Source organism: Heloderma suspectum, chromosome 7 (genome assembly GCF_057233095.1).
Source record: "Heloderma suspectum isolate Gila_16-S chromosome 7, 16-S_ref, whole genome shotgun sequence".
NCBI classification, from domain to species: Eukaryota; Metazoa; Chordata; class Lepidosauria; order Squamata; family Helodermatidae; genus Heloderma; species Heloderma suspectum.
This window is the reverse complement of record NC_139464.1, coordinates 80304710-80324260: the sequence shown is the minus strand read 5'-3', so window position 1 is coordinate 80324260 and position 19551 is coordinate 80304710.

The following is a 19551-nucleotide window of genomic DNA, read 5'->3' as shown; positions in this document are numbered from 1 at the left end:
ATGGGCGGGAAGGTACTATTGCATTCATGTCCTACTTGTGGGTTTCCCACAGGGAGCTATTTGGTCACTGTGTGAACAGAATGCTGGACTAGATGGGCCCTTGGTCTGATCCAGCACGGCTCTTCTTACATTCTTAATCACGCCAACCACTGTGGGAGGAACTGCCCAGTTTTTTATTTCCCTGCTGAGATATGCCCAAGGCCAATTCATACAGCAGTTTAGGGTATTTGCTTGAGTGGATTAGGTAGTGGAATACTAACAGAGCCCCTTCGTATCCTAGACCAGGGTGAGCAGATCCTTTGCAATAGATTGGCAAGGATTTTTTACTCCCAATTCCTTAAAAAATAAAGCCTTAAACTGTTTGGGCCCCCTATCCATCTGCCCACACTTTAAGATCAGCAACAGAGGCCCTTCTTCATTAGCCACCTTTGAGGGTAGTTAAATGAGCAAGTACACAAGAGTGAGGGCCTTTTCCACAGTGGCCCCACACCTCTGGAACAGGATGCCAGCAGGGGTCTGTCAGGCCCCATCATTGCCACTTTTAGGAAAGCCCTGAAGACTTACTTGTTTTCTCTGGCCTTTTCTTGATCATGTTTTATTGGACTGTTCCAGGTTTTTAGCTGCAGTTGTGTTTTAGATTTTAGTACTGTCTAGGCTATTTATTTATTTATTTATTTGATTTGTACCCCACCTTTCTACCAAAAAATGGCACTCAGGGCAGCTTACAGGCATAATTAAAATATATTAAAACAATATAAAGAAACATTAAATACAATTTAAAAGTCTAGAGTTTTTTAATTGCTGGTGTTTGGGGGTTTGTTGACATTTGCTGTTTTAGCATCGGATTATTTGTTTGTTTACTGTAAGAGACTTTATTGTGTCAGCTGCCTTGGGAGGGCTCTTTTCCTGAGAGGTAGCTTAGAAGTATTTTAATTTTTTAGAATAGCAACAACAATGTGACTCTCTGCCCCAAATTATGCTGCTGAAATGAAGAAAACTCAGAAGTAGACTCTGTGTGGAAGGACCGTGAGTACCATTCAGTTTGGTGCTCTACAACAACTTCACAGGCTCAGAATAATTTATTTCTAAGGGTCAAGCTACATGTTACGTACATGTTACATAGTGTGTAGCTGAGCCCTGTCTTGCTTTCTTACTCATAGTAAATGTGCATGGCCCTGATTTGGATCTGGACTGGTATGCATGGGGCAGGGAGGATTAAACCTTACCCCCCAGCTAGTTCTGAACACCCATTCCCATGTGGGGGTTAAAAAAAAGAAAGGAAACACCTCTATTGACACTAATGGAGACATTTTTCCTTTAACCCCCCCCCCCCCGGATTTTGTAAAGCAAACAGCTGCGGGGAAGGTGGATGCTCTACTGGTGGATGCTCATCCCAATCTGAATTGGGTCCACATGTACATAGGGCTTTTCTACATGGGGCTGTTAATCTATTGTATCTGCTGTTTGTTTGTTTGTTTATTTATTTTATTTATCGCCCATCTTGCTGGTCACCCAGCCACCCTGGGTGATGTATTTAAAGAAACAGTTTAAAACAATAAAATTCTACATTAAAAACATATTTCTAAAAGTACCCTAACCCACCCCAAATGCCTGCCTGAACAACCACATTTTTAATGCGTGGCGGAAACTCATTAAAGCTTTTGGTTTCCTCACAGAATTGAGATCCAAGCACTACACAAACAGCATTTCCTTTCCTGCTTTTCTGCTACATAGCCTCGAGGTGGCACTGTGGTATAGTGGAATAGTGCAAATATACAAGTGGAAAAATGTTTTCTTTCACTTTCAGAAATAATACTACATTTTCCCTGTTCTAAATAAACTCACTGAAAGTGCTGGTTAAAAACAGAAGCAAAACTGGAGCATCATCATGACATCATCAAAAGAACCTGTAAACAACAGTGAGTAGGGAATGATGAGCACACAATAAATGCCTTGTGTAGAAAAACTCTTACTCTGGAGTAAGAAAGCAAGAGATGGGTCAGCTACATGCTAAGTAATTAAAGTGACATGTAGTTTGAGCCTAAGTATATGACTTTTGCACCAGGGTCCAATTGGTGGATCTTGGGGTTCAAGTAATACAAGTAAATTACACAAGCCTGAAATCTGCCCATACCTCTCCTAGAAACCCCAAATTTTCCCAGCTGTACCACACAGTTGAGTTCCATCTTAAATAAGGAGCATTCCAGTTTCTTCCTAGGAATGCAAATCTAAGATGGCACTGCCCATACATTGAGAGTCTTAGGGAACAGCCTGATTCCTTCATTTTCCTGTAATGTTGATAGTTATTGCAAAGTTATATACTGACTATTTCATTTTAAGTAGCTCTCAGTGTTAAGAAGATATTTATAAATGCTGAACTTAGGTTCCCAGGGTAATGCTGTAGCAAACTGGGTTAATATAATCACAACCTGTATTAGCAAATAATTAATGAGAGCAAGGGCTCAGTAAACAGAATTGATTACAAGGCTTCTGTATTACAGTCTCTTATGACAACCATGTCTTAAAATTAATCATGATAATACAAGATGAAGCACCATAGCTTCAACTACAACAAAAACAAACTCCAAACTAAGTTTAACTTGCTACTTAATCACAGCATTTGCCTTTGGAGAAGTATCCATCAAGGAAAAAAAAAAACATACTTGACCAACTGAACTAGAGAAAATGGACAAGAAAGTAAGGTGAGGCTGTGCATTTTCTGAACTTGTGCTGGAATTTGGTAAAGGGTTGGATTAGGGCCAATATCCTGAAGCTGAATAAAAACATGAAGCAGACACTATGGGTCAACGGTTCTTTGATCCGAAGAAGTTGAGTTCAACCTGTGTTGGATGGGATTATGCTCCCCTTGAAAAAACAAGTTCATAGCCTTGGGGTGCGGGTATATTCACCTTTGTCACTAGAAACCCAGGTGGCCTCAGTGGGCACAGATTAACTTTTACCAGTTTCAGCTGGTTCACCAGCTGTGGCCATTCCTGGACAGGGATATTTTGGCCATTGTGATTCATGCTCTGGTAACTTCCTGCTTGAGTTATGGTAATGCATTTTATGTTGGGGTGTCCTTAAAGTTGACTTGGATGTTTCAAATGGCAGAATTCTTGGTTGCCATAATTTTTAACTGGTACACCCTGATTTGTCCAGATTACTCTGATCTTAAAATAATTCTGAAAATAATTGCTTTGGTTGTCTACGCATTTCCAGGCCCATTTCAAGGTTCTGGAAATTACCTTTAAAACTCTAAATGCCTAGGACACAAAAACCTGAAAGATCCCTCTTCTTGTACAGCCTGCCTGTTTCTTAGATCTTCTACTGAGACCCTACTCCAAGCGCTTTCTTTACGGGAAGTGCCCTATATAGTCACAAAGAAGAGGCCTCCTTGGTGTTGGCATACCCTTTGGCATGATCTCCATAAAGAGATATGCCTGGTGCCTAATTTACTATCTTCTCGATGAAGACTGTAAGAGGCTTTTTTATTTACCCAGGCATTTTAATTTGTATCTACCTCAAAATATTTTCTGTCTTTTATTATGCCTGTTGGATACTAGTGTTTATTTTATTAGGTTTTAAATAATGTTATTATTAATATCATTGTACAGTGACCTGGTCTCTGATTTAATGAGGGATAGTATATAAATGTTTTAAATGAGGTTGATTTAATCATCTCAATGTGATAAGACACATAGCTCCCCCCAGAGCTTGACTGTAACTCTGCCTACCAAATCAAGTTTCCTCCACTTCTTCCAACTTGTGCTTCCATTCGTTCCTATCCCTGGGATTTATATGCTATTGTTGGATGTAATATTGCTATGCAAACTAAGTGGTCCAAATGTACTTTTCTGTGTAAGTTTTCAATACATATACAAAAACATCAGTAACAGCCCAGGGGAAACTTACATGCCAAGAGCTCAAATGCTTGCACAAACATCAACTCGGTAGCAGTTTTACACTGATGCTCAAGAATTAAGGCTCCATGCCCCGTCACTTATACTGTTTTATCTTAATGTATATGGGGACATTCCCTGTTTATCAGGGACAATCCCTGTTTTGAGGTAGCTGTCCCTACTAACGCATAGCCCCTATTTTATCCTGATACTTGTTTTGTGTGTGTGCTGGGGGGTGGGTTGACTGGTTAACAGTTTGATAATTTGATAATTTGGGCTCTTTGAGTTGTCATTTTCACATTTCAGCTGCTCTGGAAGTTAAATACAAGGTTGCAATCATATACAAACTTACATGGGAGTAAGCCTCATAGAACACAGTGGGACTTAATGTCAGAGTAAGGATGCATACTCTGTGTGTGTGTGGGGGGGCACATTTATCTTGTCTCTCTAGTGCACACACACATCAATGCACACACATAAACACTAGGGCACCATGTAGTGCACAGCACACTATTTTACTGGGGATGCTCATTCTGATCTGTGTTGTTAACAGATTGCAGGACAATCACATGGCTCTATCATATCTTTACCCTAAAGAGCAGACACCTTGTCTTTTAAAACAGAGATGGATGAATCTGTCAGTTTTGCTTTCTCATTTCTCATCTGAAGTTTGTTCTATCCTGTTTCTGGATCAGTTTGAGATTTAGTTATTTTTGAAGTTTGCCCCCCCCCCCCAATGTGTTTGGGATTTCTGTGGGGTTTGATTTTTCCTTGTAGTTTATTTGCAATTATTTTGTTTATTCATTTCCCATATATTACAAACTCCTCTGAGCCTCAGAGATCCAACCAACATGAAATGAGCATTTCAGCCAGACAACATTGGCTCATTCTGACCAATGAAAGAGTTCCAATATCTAACCTTCAGCCATCTCCAAAAGTCAACAGCTTTTAAGTATTCAGTACATCACTTACAGGAAATCCTGGAAATATGACTTGTGCGGTCTTCCATTATGAAATTAGAAATTATTTGGGGAAAAAGTCAGATCAGCAGAAGCAGAAAGCCTCAGAAAATAAGCTTTGACATTGCAACCTTGACTTCAGTGCCACAAGAGTACTATATGCATGGTATTGTACTGACATCCAGGCAAAGATGTGAAATTACCGAGCATATGCTGTGGTATATAATTTCTTTAAAAACATTTTTTGCTCTGGGAAATATGAAATATTTTATGCCATTTAGCCCTCTGCAAAATGTTGGTATGTGGCCAAGATACTATATAACCAATATAAAATATTAACAGAGTGCCAAGTGATTCGCTGGAAATAACTAGTAGGGTGTGTGCCAATGTCATGGACAATATGGCTAGAATCCAGAGCCCCACAGGTGGGCACAGCGATCCCACTTCTGACTACAGCTGATGGAGTATGAGCGGCACATGATACACATTCCCTTGCCAGCAACGGCCCAGCACCATTTGCACCTTATTGCATTACAGTGTCATAGTCAATGTTATGCATCAAAATGACTGTTATGGGTTCCCGTTCCTCCAGATAATGAAAGCTGTTATATTCCACCGAAGTGAATGGACAAATCAATCTAAAAAGAGAAAATGGAAAAACTTTAAATCAATAAACTCTCCAACAACCCAATCCACAGTTCACTTAAAGTGAAGCCCCTTGATTGAAGCCCATTCAGTCCAATCAAAATCAATGGCCAACTTCAGGTTTAATTCACACTGGCTTTACTAAGCTTCAACTTGGGAAAAGAAGTTTGATGCAAGGTTCCAATTTTCAGCATTTAGGAATGGCTTAAATGGTTATTTTAGCCATCATCAGTATTTCCTTCTCCTGCACTTGCTCTGAGATGTCAGAGGATGGCTGAAAATGGCTATACAACCAATTGCTATAAAAATGTCCTACAAAATGTTCTTGCAAAATGTATATGGAAGAAAGGAGAACTGTTCTTGTTTTTGTGTCACATTTTAAAAGTTATTCTATGCTTGATGATTTGGAGAAATAATGACATTATTTCTTTCCCTGCATTCTCAATATTGGCTGTAGTGACTGTTTCCCCTGCCCCCATTCTATGCTGATGTTCCCTGGAACCCACATAGGAATGTGGGCTTCTCTGTGAAATGTTTATATCATTCATCAAGGGCTCATGTTGATATGCTCAGTTACTGATTTGCTATGCAGACATTGACCCTGTTTAGACATCAGGCTAAGCCGTGATGGTTAGGAGTTTTGAGCAAACCATGTTGGCTTAGTGTGATTTCTGAACAGGTGTCTGTCCCAACCATGGTGGTTTATTAACCATGGACTAACTACATTCACTAACCACTTGCTGCAAGATGGTTAGTGGGCTCTAGCATAGCTTAGCATGACGTCTGAACAGCCTCTGTGGTTAATTGACAGCTGCCATAGAGCTCTATGGCAAGAGCAGTCAAAGAAGGAGTAGCCGCCAAGCATCAAAATAGCCCACAGCACCAAGCACCAAAATGGCCGACTGCACAAAGACTGCTTAGATGCATGGCCACCCATCCGGAGGACTGAAGGTTCCTGTGGGAGGGAGGGTGGTTAGAGAATGGTTAGTCTAACCATGCTGTGGAACACAGTAACCACCATGCACCATGGTTAGCTTAACCACCCTTTCCCAAAATGCAGCTGAACAGGGCCATTGAGTTCAGTTCAAAATGTCTGCACATATTGAAAGAATGTTGTCAACTGAACTGATTGTGTGAATTTGTCTTCAATCTAACTAGATATTTTCGATGAGCCTTCCTTGCTGAGCATGGGTCTGGGGAATGAATCATCTATGACTACTGAAATATCATTCATCATTAGCCCATCAGTAGTGATGCTGCCAAATTTTGGAATTAGTCAGTTCATTGAGTGAAACTCATCTGTTCGTAATGCTCACCTTTGTACTGAGCCTGGATCGATGTATTATGAATTTGCTATTAAGTCTGGAATTGATTGTGAGCTTCGGAGCATGCACAGTAAAATAGTAAACAGATTCGGCTCCCCAAATTTTCAGTCATCCTACACCTAGACCCCCCCCCAAAACTTACTTGAAGCAGTCTCCTTAGCTGTTTCTTACTTTGTGAGGAGGAGGGGTCCATATTTATACCAGTGATTGGCGACAGTGAATAAACATCACATGACATCATTATGCAGGTAGGCCATGTGAAAATAACCCGTCAGAAAGGGGTCATAACATGGTGACACATGATGTCCTGCTGCATTACGTGTTTCCAAACTACAGCTCCCAAGATGCACCTTGATACTGCGCATGCATAAAAACTCATATACACAGAACAAGAGTTTGTATTAAAGGAGAACTCTCATCTGAGCTCACATGGATGAATTTGTTCCTTTCTGAGTAAATAACAAATTCACTCAGGGTACGTTTTTCCATCTCTGCTCATCAGTTTCTGGAAAAAAATAATGTTTTCTCATTGAGCTGCTATGGGGTTTTGTGCACACTGTCGGGACAAGGAAAAGAAAACCACCCATCTCTAATGTGGGATACTCCATTCCATATTTAGTTCCTCTCCAGGAGGCTGTCAATGTCATCCTTGTCTGCCATTACAGGAAAGGAAGTGTGAGCCTCATTTAGTTGGTTATTAGTCAGATCAATTTCATGATGTTATCCAAAGTCCCAGAGCACACTTACTAAAAATAAGGTTTTCATACAAGGGATGAATTAAACCAGATTCTGTCAAAGGGAATGAAAAAACTTAAGGCATCGATTCGACTCACCATCTGCTGGCTCATTCTTGGAACCATTTTATCATACTCACAGGAATCACCGAGCTTCCATTTGAACCTCTTAGTATGAGCAAATTAAGCTTCTAGTTTTGAAAATTAGCGTTTGTTCCTTGAATTTCATGTTTCAGGAATTACTTACTTCAGGAACTCATTTTTGGTGTTGAGATTATCTGTATAGTAATTTTCAGGCCCAATTGATCATTTCTAAGAAAACCAATCTTGGCTTTTCACATGAATCATTAAATTAGGTTGGATATATTCTGCCCTGAAATGTATCCATCATTGTGCTCTGTGTGCAAATAAACCTGAAAAGGCAAACAGATTGTGTAGGAGTGAACAGGTATTCCAAAAATCAAGCAAACTAGTTACGTTGGTAGGTTTTAAAACTTCTTTTATGTTGGTAAATGTTAAACTTTTTTTTTAACGTATAAAATAAGTCAATGAATAGTGCAATCCTATATGTTCACTCAGAAGTAAGCCCTATTGAGCTCAATGGGAAATACTCCCATGTAAGTATGTATAGGATTGCAGCCTAAGGGTCTTCCTTTTAATGAATCTCTTGATTATGTGTTTTAAATTTATATTACAATAGTTATATTTTTATAGAAATGGTTATTTATGTATTTATTAAAAGGTTTATATACCACCTTTCTTTCAAAATGAATCCAAGGCAGTTAATCTCCCCATAGAGATGCAACTGGTGCCAACTTTGCAAGCTTTTTAGTGCCAGGTCAAAACGTTTCTAATTGCCAAGACATTTTATATTGGTCTGTCTATCGTACTGTATTTACTGCCTTTTACATAAAAAAGGGACTTACTCATAAGTGCGGATGGATAGGATTTCACCTCAAAACTATTTAAAACTTGCAAAAGCAAAGCAGCAGAAAAAGATCAGTGGTAAGGACCACCAATAATAATCAGTTTCCCAAAGCCCTTCCTAAAAAGAACATAAGAAGAGCTATATTGGATCAGCCCAAAAGCGTACCTGGTCCAGACAGCCTTCTGTTCACACTTTATCCAACCTGCTGCCTGTGTTTCCTGGCTTGTTTTCACCAAATAGTGAAAGCTAAACAATGAAGAAACTGGGAAGGCAATTCAGTAATTTGTGCCACTATTGAAAGGTCCCTCTCTCCAATAGCTGCCTGCCAAACTTGAGAGTAGGAAGTTTTCGGGTTAACGTAAACACAGATGGGAAGAGATACTTCTGATATCATAGTCCAAGACCATTCAAGTCTTTAAAGGAAAGAACCGGCACTTTGAACTGATCAGGCAACTACTAGCATAGTTGAAACAAAACTGGAGTAAAATGTGCCATCCGATTAACTCCTGCTAGCAAATAGGCAGTAGCATTTTGAAGCTCTTGAAGTATAAATCTACTTTTCAAAGGCTACCCCAAATACACCTGTCAGGGTTCCACCATTGACCTGGACCCCCTGAGCAACTCCTTAAGGATCCCTTGACTCTGTAAGAGTCCCATCTTCCTTTTTTTATCATCCCCTTTCCAATAACATGGGGTTTAGGCTGCCTGTAGGTGTGGGATGATTGACACACCAGACACGGGGTTTAACTACAACAGTTTACTGGTAAATTAAAGCAAGCAAATCATAACTAAATGTATTCACACAATAGATGTATTCACACAATAGTGATACAAAAGGCATTAAGAGAAAATAAAAGTTGCAAAATGCAAGTACTTTTACCATAGCTGTACTTAGACTTCTCCAGGCTGCTTCTTCCTGCCCCCTCCCGCCCCCTCAACAAGACAACAGCAGCAGTCTGAGGTCAAACATGGACATTGTACAACAAACTGAGTCTGCTTAGCTGCAATACGTGCCCAACGATCTAAAATGAGGAAGTAATAACAGCCACAGCCACTATCAAGGAGAGGAAAAATATGGCCAAAGGACAAAAAGGTCTCATCCCTGGATCCTAGGTGGCTTTCTCACAGTGCATCTATTCATAGAGGGACTGTTCTCTCTGTGCTAAATCGCCACAGCATACCAGGCAACATTCTGTCCATCAAATCTTCGTGTGTGTGTGTGTTTCTGTTTCTGTTTCTTGACTCTACAGATGCATGAAGTTGCTTGCTTTTTTGTGGCTATACAATTGGTTGTATGTACTTGTAATGTGTTTGTGGAATTCATTCATTTATTAATTTGATGTTATATATCCCAACATGATTGTTCTTTTTTGTGTTTGTTTACTTAGAACCATTTTACATGGCTACGTAGAGCCACATGGAGGCTGCTTCATCCAGACTCCATTTGTGTGAGAGTGTGCATGCACATACACACACATGCGTGTGTGCGGACTCGCGCACACGTTATCTACAGGCCTTTGGAAGCCACTGCAGTAACTTTTTATAGCTGCAGGGAGACAAAGTCATGGCATATCACACCACAACACATATCAAACGCCCAGTGGTACAACTGGGGCTGGACCTTGGTGCCAAAGTCCCAGGCCCCACAGCCTTGCTGGATGGGGGGTGATGACCACCACCATAACACCTGTCATGGTGGTGTTATGATTTCAGTGAGTTTAAAATGGAAAACTGCACATGCTTACAGTATTTTTGAAATAGGGTTAGCAGTTCTGTTGTTCTAGCGTATTGGAATTGTAGAAGCAATTTTAAAGCACAGAATGGTGGTCGGAGGGGGGAAGAGACATGTCAGTTGTGTGCTGCACAACTGAAAGAATACACGTGGCCATTTAAAGCCCCCCCCCATAAGACCATTGGTCAGTATCCAACAAAGCACAACCACTAGGATAAATTACATAGGATTAATGTAAACTGCCCTAGTGCAATGCCAGTAGCATTAGCTGACATGCCAATTTCCCAGCGTTTCTCAGCTCCCGGGATTTCTGGATGATGTGGATTATCTAGACCCATTTCAATCTGGCTTCAGTCCTGGTTGGGATAGAAACTGCTTTGGTGGATGATCAGCGCCGGAAACTGGACAAGGGTGTGTGTGTCCCTGTTGGTCCTGCTGGATCTTTCAGCCGCTTTCGTTACGATTAACCATAGTATCCTTCTGGGGCCTCTGTCTGAGGTGGGACTGAGAGGCACTATTATATGGTGCCTCCAGCCCTTCTTGGAGGGATGATTTCATAAGGTGGTGCTGTGGGATTACTGTTTGACACCATATTCCTCAGTGTTCCATCTTATCCCCCATGCTACTTAACATATACATGAAACTGCTGGCAGAGATTGCCCAGAATTTTAGGATTCGGAGCCACTTGGGATGTGCAAATCAGCAAAACCTGAGCTCACGGAAGTTCTCCAAGTTCCAACTCGAGTCCATATCAGATTGCAAGTAGGGATATATGAAAATTTTGTTTCTGCTTGCAAAACATGTGAACATATCCCATTTGAAGGTCCGAATGCAAGCACAAGCATGTACACGCTGAAAATATTTGTAATTTGTCGAACATGTGCTCACGTTCATCTATTTTCGATTCCTAGTTTGATTTGTGCAAATTTCCTAATTTACACAACTGTCCTCTGTAGACTGGATCAGCCCTGCTTTAGCCTATGGAGGAAAGTTGTACAAATTAAGAAAGTTGCACAGATTTGGGGAAACTTGTGCAAATCTCCCATTTGATCGCTGCTCGTTTTCCACAAGTTTCTCTAAGGATGGGCGGATTACTCACCCAGTTCCAGTCTGGGGCATCCACTGGGGGGGGGGAGGTGATCTGTCCCTCCCCCCCGGAATCCTCCCTGGCTGGCTCCACTCCATAGCAAAGCTGCAGAGCCGCTGGCTGGGGCTGGCCGCAGACGGACTTCCACCCGCTGCCGCCGTGCTGCAGGCGCAAATGGCGGCCACTACACTGGCTGCCTTTTGCATCCATGCCTTAGGCTGTGGTAGGCTATGTAAGTATTTTTGTTGCCTATCATGGCCTAATGCAGGGACGTAAATAGCAGCCACTACGCCAGCCGCTTTTTGCGGCCGCAGCAGCCTGGCAGCGGCCAGAAGATGACCCGCCACTGCATCTGCCACCACCGCTGCTGCATCCGCCGCCGCATCCGCTGCTGCTGCCAGGTAGGTTTGTTCCCGGGGGGACTTCGTGGGGTGGCGGGGGGATTGCTCCATTCCGCCACGGACTCCAGGGGGCTGGATTCAAAAGAATCCTGCCTCACTGGAGTCCGTGGCGGAATTTTCCAAGATCCCTAAGTTTCCCACTCATTAGCAAGCAGTGATCACAAACAAGAACAGGAATTCAGCATGAGATGAGCAGTGAAATTATGTTTGGAGATCTCAAACATGGCTTGTTCACCCATCCCTAATTGTGAACTTTGTTTATTTGTTTTTGCATGAAAATCCATGCGTATTTTTGTGCATATTTTCCCAAATGTACACATCACTTGTGTGCATTTTTGAAATGTACACTTTCTTTTCCCATTGATTAAAGAGTATTTGTGCACATTTTTCAAAAGTATGCATTTTTTGGTGTACATTTTTCAAATGTGCTGTTGAACACATTTTGGGGGGCTGGGGAATCACATTGCAAGCTTGGAAATGTATGGACTTTGACCACAGTTGCTATGACCACAATGCGTCCAAGTCCCTGTTTGATCCAGAAGGTCTGAACTGGGTAAATCCTGATCAAAACCAAAGTGAAACAAATTCATTATACCTCATGAGGTGCCACCTGTATGCTGATGACACCCAACTCTCTCTCTCCTTTCCATCTAAATCCAAGAAGTTTTTCTATGTCTAAATTGCTGTCTGATGTTAGCAATGGACTAAATGAAGGCAAACAAATTGAAGTTTCATAGAATCATAGAATAGTAGGGTTGGAAGGGGCCTACAAGGTCATCAAGTCCAACCCCCTGCTCAATGCAAGAATCCAAGTCAGAGCATCCCTGACAGTTGGCTCTCCAGCCTAGTCTTGAATGCCTCCAGTGTGGGAGAGCCCACCACTTCCCTAGGTAATTGGTTCCTTGTCGTATTGTTCTAACATTCAGGAAGTTTTTCTTGATGTTCTGCTGGAATCTGGCTTCCTGTAACTTGAGCCCATGATTCCATGTCCTGCACTCTGAGATGATGGAGAAGAGATCCTGGCCTTCCTCTCTGTGACAACCTTTCAAGTCCTTGAAGAGTGCTATCATATCTCCCCTCAGTCTTCTCTTCTCAAGAGAAGAACTAAACATGCCCAGTTCCTTCAGTCTCTCCTCATAGGGCTTTGTTTCCAGTCCCTTGATCATCTTTGTTGCCCTCCTCTGAATCCTCTCCAGTTTGTGTGCATCCTTCTTGAAGTGTGGTGTCCAGAACTCGACACAGTACTCCAGATGAGGTCTAACCAGTGCTGAGTAGAGGGGACTAGTATTTCCTGGGATTTGAAAGCTATGCTTCTATGAATGCAGCCCAAAATAGCATTGGCCTTTTTTGCAGCCACATCACATTGTTGGCTCATATTCAGCTTGTGATCGACAACAATGCCAAGATCTTTCTCGCTTGTAGTGTTGTTGAGCCACATATCCCCCATCTTGTAACTGTGCATTTGGTTTCTTTTTCCTAGGTGCAGTACTTGGCATTTATCCCTATTAAATGTCATTCTGTTGTTTTCTGCCCAGTGCTCCAGTCTATCCAGATCACTTTGAATTTTGTTTCTGTCTTCTGAAGTATTAGCTATCGTGCCCAATTTTGTGTCATCTGCAAATTTGATCAGCATTCCCTGCACCTCCTCCTTCAAGTCATTAATAAAAATGTTCAAGAGCACTGGACCCAGGATTGAGCCCTGCGGTACCCCGCTCTTTACCTCTCCCCAGTTTGAGAAGATCCCATTGATCTTCTCAATCCAGACAAGATAAAGGTGGTCCTGGTTAGCTGAATGGCAGATCAGGAAATAGGGATTCAGTCTTTGCTGGATGGGGCTACCCTCCCCGTGAAGACTTGGGCTCTCAGTTTGGGTATACCCCTGGACATGGCCCTGAACCTGGTTGCCCAGGTTTCAGCACTGGCCAGGAGTGTGTTTGTGCAACTAAAGCTAGTGCACCAACTGAGCCCTTTCCTAGAGAAGTCTGATCTGGCCATGGTCATGCATGCCTTAGTTACATCCTGTTTGGACTACTGTAACATGCTCTATGTGGACTGTCTTTGAAAACTGTTCAGAAACTTCAGCTGGTCCAGAATACTGTATCTAGACTATTGACTGGGGCTGGTTACAGGGAGCACATGACTTCCTTGTTACAGCAGCTTCACTGGCTGTTTCCAGGCATAATTCAAAGTGCTGGTTATAACCTATAAAACCCTATATGGTTTGGGATAGGGCTACCTGAAAGGCTGCCTTCTCCCATCTGTGCCTGCCCAGGTCTTAAGATCTTCAGGAGAGGCTCTTTTGAGACTGCCACCTTCTGAGGCATGTTTGGTAGTGATGCGAGAGAGGGCCTTTTCCGTGGCCACTCCCAGGCTGTGGAACTTGTCCCTGTTGAGGGAAGTTTGCTCCTTCTCTGCTGTCCTTCCAGTGGAGGACCAAGACATTTTTATTCAGGCAGGCCTTTGGCATGTAACTGGGTCTATTGGGCTGGATGCTATTTTTATTCTGCTATTGTTGCATTTTTAATTATGTTTTAATGCATTTGTTTTAATCAAATGTGATTGTAAGCCACCTTGAGTGCATTTTTTCTTGGTAGAAAGGCAGGATACAAATCAAATCAATCAATAAGTACTGCCCATAAAGTCCAGGGTTTAAAGTTGCCTAGCTTCACCACTGCAAGCACCTTGCCGCATGGAGTATCTGCCATAGAGAAGCAGCAGTTTGGGAAGCCTCAAAGTGACAATCCTGTAATATCAGGCAGCCCAAAGACTGGATATCCCGCAAATGATTAACTCAGGAAGTTCCTGAGATTCGAGCTCCCTGTTGATTGGAACTCAAGTTCCAATCAACATTTGAAGACAAATTTTACACAACTGAAAGGTTTGTAATAGCTTCCCCTTTTCCCCTCATAGTATGACCAGTACAGACCAGTCAGTCTGACATCAATCCCTGGGAAAATTCTGGAGCAGATCATAAAGCAATCCATCTGGAAGCACCTTGACAACAATGCCGTGATTACTCGAAGCAACATGGATTTGTCAAAAACAAGTCCTGCCACAAATCTGATCTCATTTTTTGATCAAGTAACCTCCCTTGTAGACCGTGGGAATGCTGTAGACATCATATACCTCAACTTCAGCAAAGCTTTTGACAAAGTGCCCCATGATATCCTGATGAGCAAACTAGCTCAAAGTGGGCTAGATGAAACAACGATCCGGTAGATCCACAGTTGGCTACAGAATCGGACTCAAAGAGTGCTTATCAATGGGACCTTCTCAAACTGGGGAGAGGTAACGAGTGGGGTACCGCAGGGCTCAGTCCTGGGCCCAGTGCTCTTCAACATTTGTATTAATGACTTGGAGGAGGAGATGCAGGGAATGCTGATCAAATTTGCAGATGACACAAAATTGGGAGGGATAGCTAATACTTTGGAAGACAGAAACAAAATTCAAAGTGATCTGGATAGACTGGAGCGCTGGGCAGAAAACAACAGAATGACATTTAATAGGGACAAATGCCAAGTTCTGCACCTAGGAAAAAGAAACCAAATGCACAGTTACAAGATGGGGGATACGTGGCTCAACCACACTACAAGCGAGAAGGATCTTGGAATTGTTGTCGATCACAAGCTGAATATGAGCCAACAATGTGATGTGGCTGCAAAAAAGGCCAATGCTATTTTGGGCTGCATTCATAGAAGCATCGCTTCCAAATCCCGGGAAGTACTAGTTCCCCTCTACTCAGCACTGGTTAGGCCTCATCTGGAGTACTGTGTCCAGTTCTGGGCACCACACTTTAAGAAGGATGCAGACAAACTGGAGAGGGTTCAGAGGAGGGCAACAAAGATGATCAGGGGACTGGAAACAAAGCCCTATGAAGAGAGACTGAAGGAACTGGGCATGTTTAGCCTTGAGAAGAGAAGACTGAGGGGAGATATGATAGCACTCTTCAAGTACTTGAAAGGTTGTCACAGAGAAGAAGGCCAGGATCTCTTCTTGATCATGCCAGAGTGCAGGACACGGAATAATGGGCTCAAGTTACAGGAAGCCAGATTCCGGCTGAACATCAGGAAAAACTTCCTGACTGTAAGAGCAATACGACAATGGAACATATTACCTGGGGAGGTGGTGGGCTCTCCCACACTGGAGGCGTTCAAGACGAGGCTGGACAGCCATTTGTCAGGGATGCTCTGACTTGGGGTCCTGCATTGAGCAGGGGGTTGGACTCGATGGCCTTGTAGGCCCCTTCCAACCCTACTATTCTATGATTCTATGATTCTATGACACTATTGCCCTTATACATACGGCAAGCTAAAGTACATGAACCTCCAGTCTGATTTCTCCTCAAAAACAGATAAGCACAGACAGCAAAATAAACAACCAGAATCCTCTCGCAATGGAAGGAGCAAAGGTGATGAATTCACATAGGTTGAACATGTCTCAAGCAAAGGAAATGATTATTTCTTCCCTCCAAATCCTGCTTCTTCATACCTCATTATTTGCTCTTAACATCAACACTGCCCTTCCAAAAGCCGTGCAGTGGAACAGTAAACATTATTAACCAAATAGAACTGGTAACTGAATCTGAAGAGATGCTGACAGAAGAAAGAGGAGCCACGAAGGAAGGGTTTTGCTTTTTTTTTAAGTGTGTGGACAGAATGGATGGCTGAGTGAACTGGAATTTCACGTATTGATTTGAACCCATCAGCTAAATCTTGGGCTACATTTCTTTCCCTATACCTTCAATAAATATTGGTATATTCTTAAAAAAAAAAAAAAAAAAAACTGTAAGGAAGCTGTCCCTAATAGTAGTTTTTAAACTGTCTCCATTTACTCAAGATCACTCTGGTTCAGCCCCATGATGTAAGGTTCCAAATACGATCCTTTCTTATATTTGTCATCCATAAATAGTGCACACACACACACACACACACACACTACCAGTGCTGGCTGCTGACTCCAGTTCCGGAGGGGCTGTGATTCCATTTGGGGTTTTAGTTACCACCAGCCAAAATGTCAATGGTGCTATCCAAGGTGCTGAACCCATGTGGGGATATGTATGGTGCCATCAGGTATCAGGCACCATATTCTTGGTGCTACTATTTTATGTTATATTGATTTGATAAATTTTTATCGGATACCATCAACACCAAGCGTTCCCAGAGCAGGGAACAATATAAAAACAATGTTGTTGTTGTTTATTTGGTCAGTCACTTCCGACTCTTCATGACTTCATGGACCAGCCCACGCCAGAGCTTCCTGTCGGCCGTTGCCACCCCCAGCTCCCCCAAGGTCGAGCCCGTCACCTCCAGAATATCATCCATCCACCTTGCCCTTGGTCAGCCCCTCTTCCTTTTGCCTTCCACTTTCCCTAGCATCAGCATCTTCTCCAGGGTATCCTATCTTCTCATTATGTGGCCAAAGTACTTCAGTTTTGCCTTTCATATCCTTCCCTCAAGTGAGCAGTCTGGCTTTATTTCTTGGAGTATGGACTGGTTTGATCTTCTTGCAGTCCAAGGCACTCTCAGAATTTTCCTCCAGCACCACAGTATAAAAATAAAAACATAGAACAATAATAATTAGATGCAATTAACTCTGAGCCCAGGTATTGCACAGCATTCTGGAAGGGAACCCGCAGCCAATCTGGTGATCTTGAAATCAGGTGACCTTGGGAGCCACGTAGAAATCCTGATGTCCCCACAAAAGAACTTTGCTGGGCTTGGCTTCTCAGCCTGGGCAACTTTCCCTGTGAAAGAAGAAGCTACTCATCAGGCTATTGCCTCACCACACCACTGTGTTCTGGTCCACACCATGTCTTCTGCCTCTGGTCTGTTGGATCCTCATCTGCCTGATCTAGTATCTGACCACCATCTTATCTCTGACCAGATCTTCTACCTCTGACTTGTTGAATTCCTGCTCCCCTGTCATGGAAGCTGTTCACTGGCTTATTTGTAGCCATTGGCCTTTACCCTGAGGCATCTTGATAGTATGTAGAAGAATGTATTTTCTGCATATTCTGCAGATTTCCTTACTCAGATGGCAAGGCTATTAACCAAACTATAAGCAAATAGAAATATTTACTTTCACAGAGCAAAGCAGCATATAGAGTCAAAATCTTTAATTATAGGTTGAAAGTTTTAAAATTGCAGATAATTATCAAAGCTCACACTGAGCACTTTTTCTGCTCCATCTCTTTGAAGAGCAGCCCATTAGCTAAATTGACTATACACTGGACAGCCGATGAGCAGTGTTTGTTTACACTAATACGCCCCCCAAGCATTTGAAAGGGATCAGAATGCATCTCCCCCCCACCCCCATTTCTGCCTGCATGGATGAAAGGTGACTATATGAATGAAGCTAATTAGCTATCGGGGGAAAATCTACACTGTAACATTGCAATCAAAGTTGATGGGCCTCATCGAAGGCTTAGCATATTACGAGGCCTGCCAATGCTTGAATAGGAATTATGTAATTCCCTTAATTGATGTAGATTGTTAAAATTCCGTTTACAAAGTAGTAGGCTGCAATGGAAAGTGAACAGGATTGGCTTTTTTTTTTCTTGGCACGAAGAACATGCAATGTTTCTATTGAAATTCCCATTTATATCTTACCCCAGAATTTCTTTAGCAGGATAGATCTAAACAGTATCACTTAGTAACTCTATTACACATGCTTAGCAAGTCAGTTTTCCACTCTCACCAATTAATTAATTAATATTATAATAGCCTCAGATCTTTTTCGAATTTATTTTCCTTTTTAAGTTCCACTTGGAAGATATCCTGACCTCTATGGAGTCATATAATGATGGAATTTCCTCAGATTTAACCGAGGTTTCACACCACTAAATAGTACCAGCTACAGATTTTGCAGCATTAAAAATATTTATGGTATGCATATGACAGTATTGGTTTTTACAGCAAGAGGTTGACACCTTTCATAAAAAGCTACTACACTTACACTGTGTGTGTTTTTTTAACCACCTATTTTCTCTTCGATCTTTTGTCTGACCTTTGAAAATGTTGGCTGTGTAATATAGCTTTGCCTTTCCTAAACTGGTCAGAAATTTCATGGGAAAGAGTGGTCATGGATGCCCACCTTCCATAGCTAAGAACGTGAGCTGCAGATGCCCATGAGGGTCAGGATCACAGATATACACCCTAACCCAGCAATGGCAATCTGTTCACAGGTCCTCTTCTGGCTTAGGGCCAACATTCACCAAAAATAGAAAGCCAGTGTGGTGTAGTGGTTCGAGAGTGCCAGACTAGGACTAATGAGATCCAGGTTAAAAGCTCTGCACAGTCATGAAACTCCTTAGAGGACCTTGGACCAGTCAGGACTTACCACACAGGTTCACACATGAAATAGCATTGGAGGCAGTGGGGGAACAGATGGAACTTGTTTGCCTTGCATTCATAGCTCCATAGGGTTGGGGAAAATATGCTGTGTACATGGAATCCAGTTTATTATCCTTAAAAGTGAGGCTCACTTCCCATAACTTAAATACATTTATAGTCCTTGTGTGTTTTTTACTTCAGCTTCCTGGAAGACTCTGTTTACTCAGTGTTGTATCTGTGGGCCGAAAGAATACATTACTTTAAATCTAGCAGCTATGTCTCCCCCTGCCTATTTCCCCCCTAGATTAGGCACAGGGGCTCCTATTTGGATCTCAAAAGCCCCCCTCCATTAGGGTCCCAATCAGGATCAGGCCTCCTGAGCCTATTCATGAGAAGCTGAATGACAAGGAATACATTAAATGGAATTTTCACCAAGCTGAAAGAAAGCACACCCATGGGACTTCTGTGTGAGAGCAGACACCTTTCTTATGCGTTATTTCCTCAGGTCCC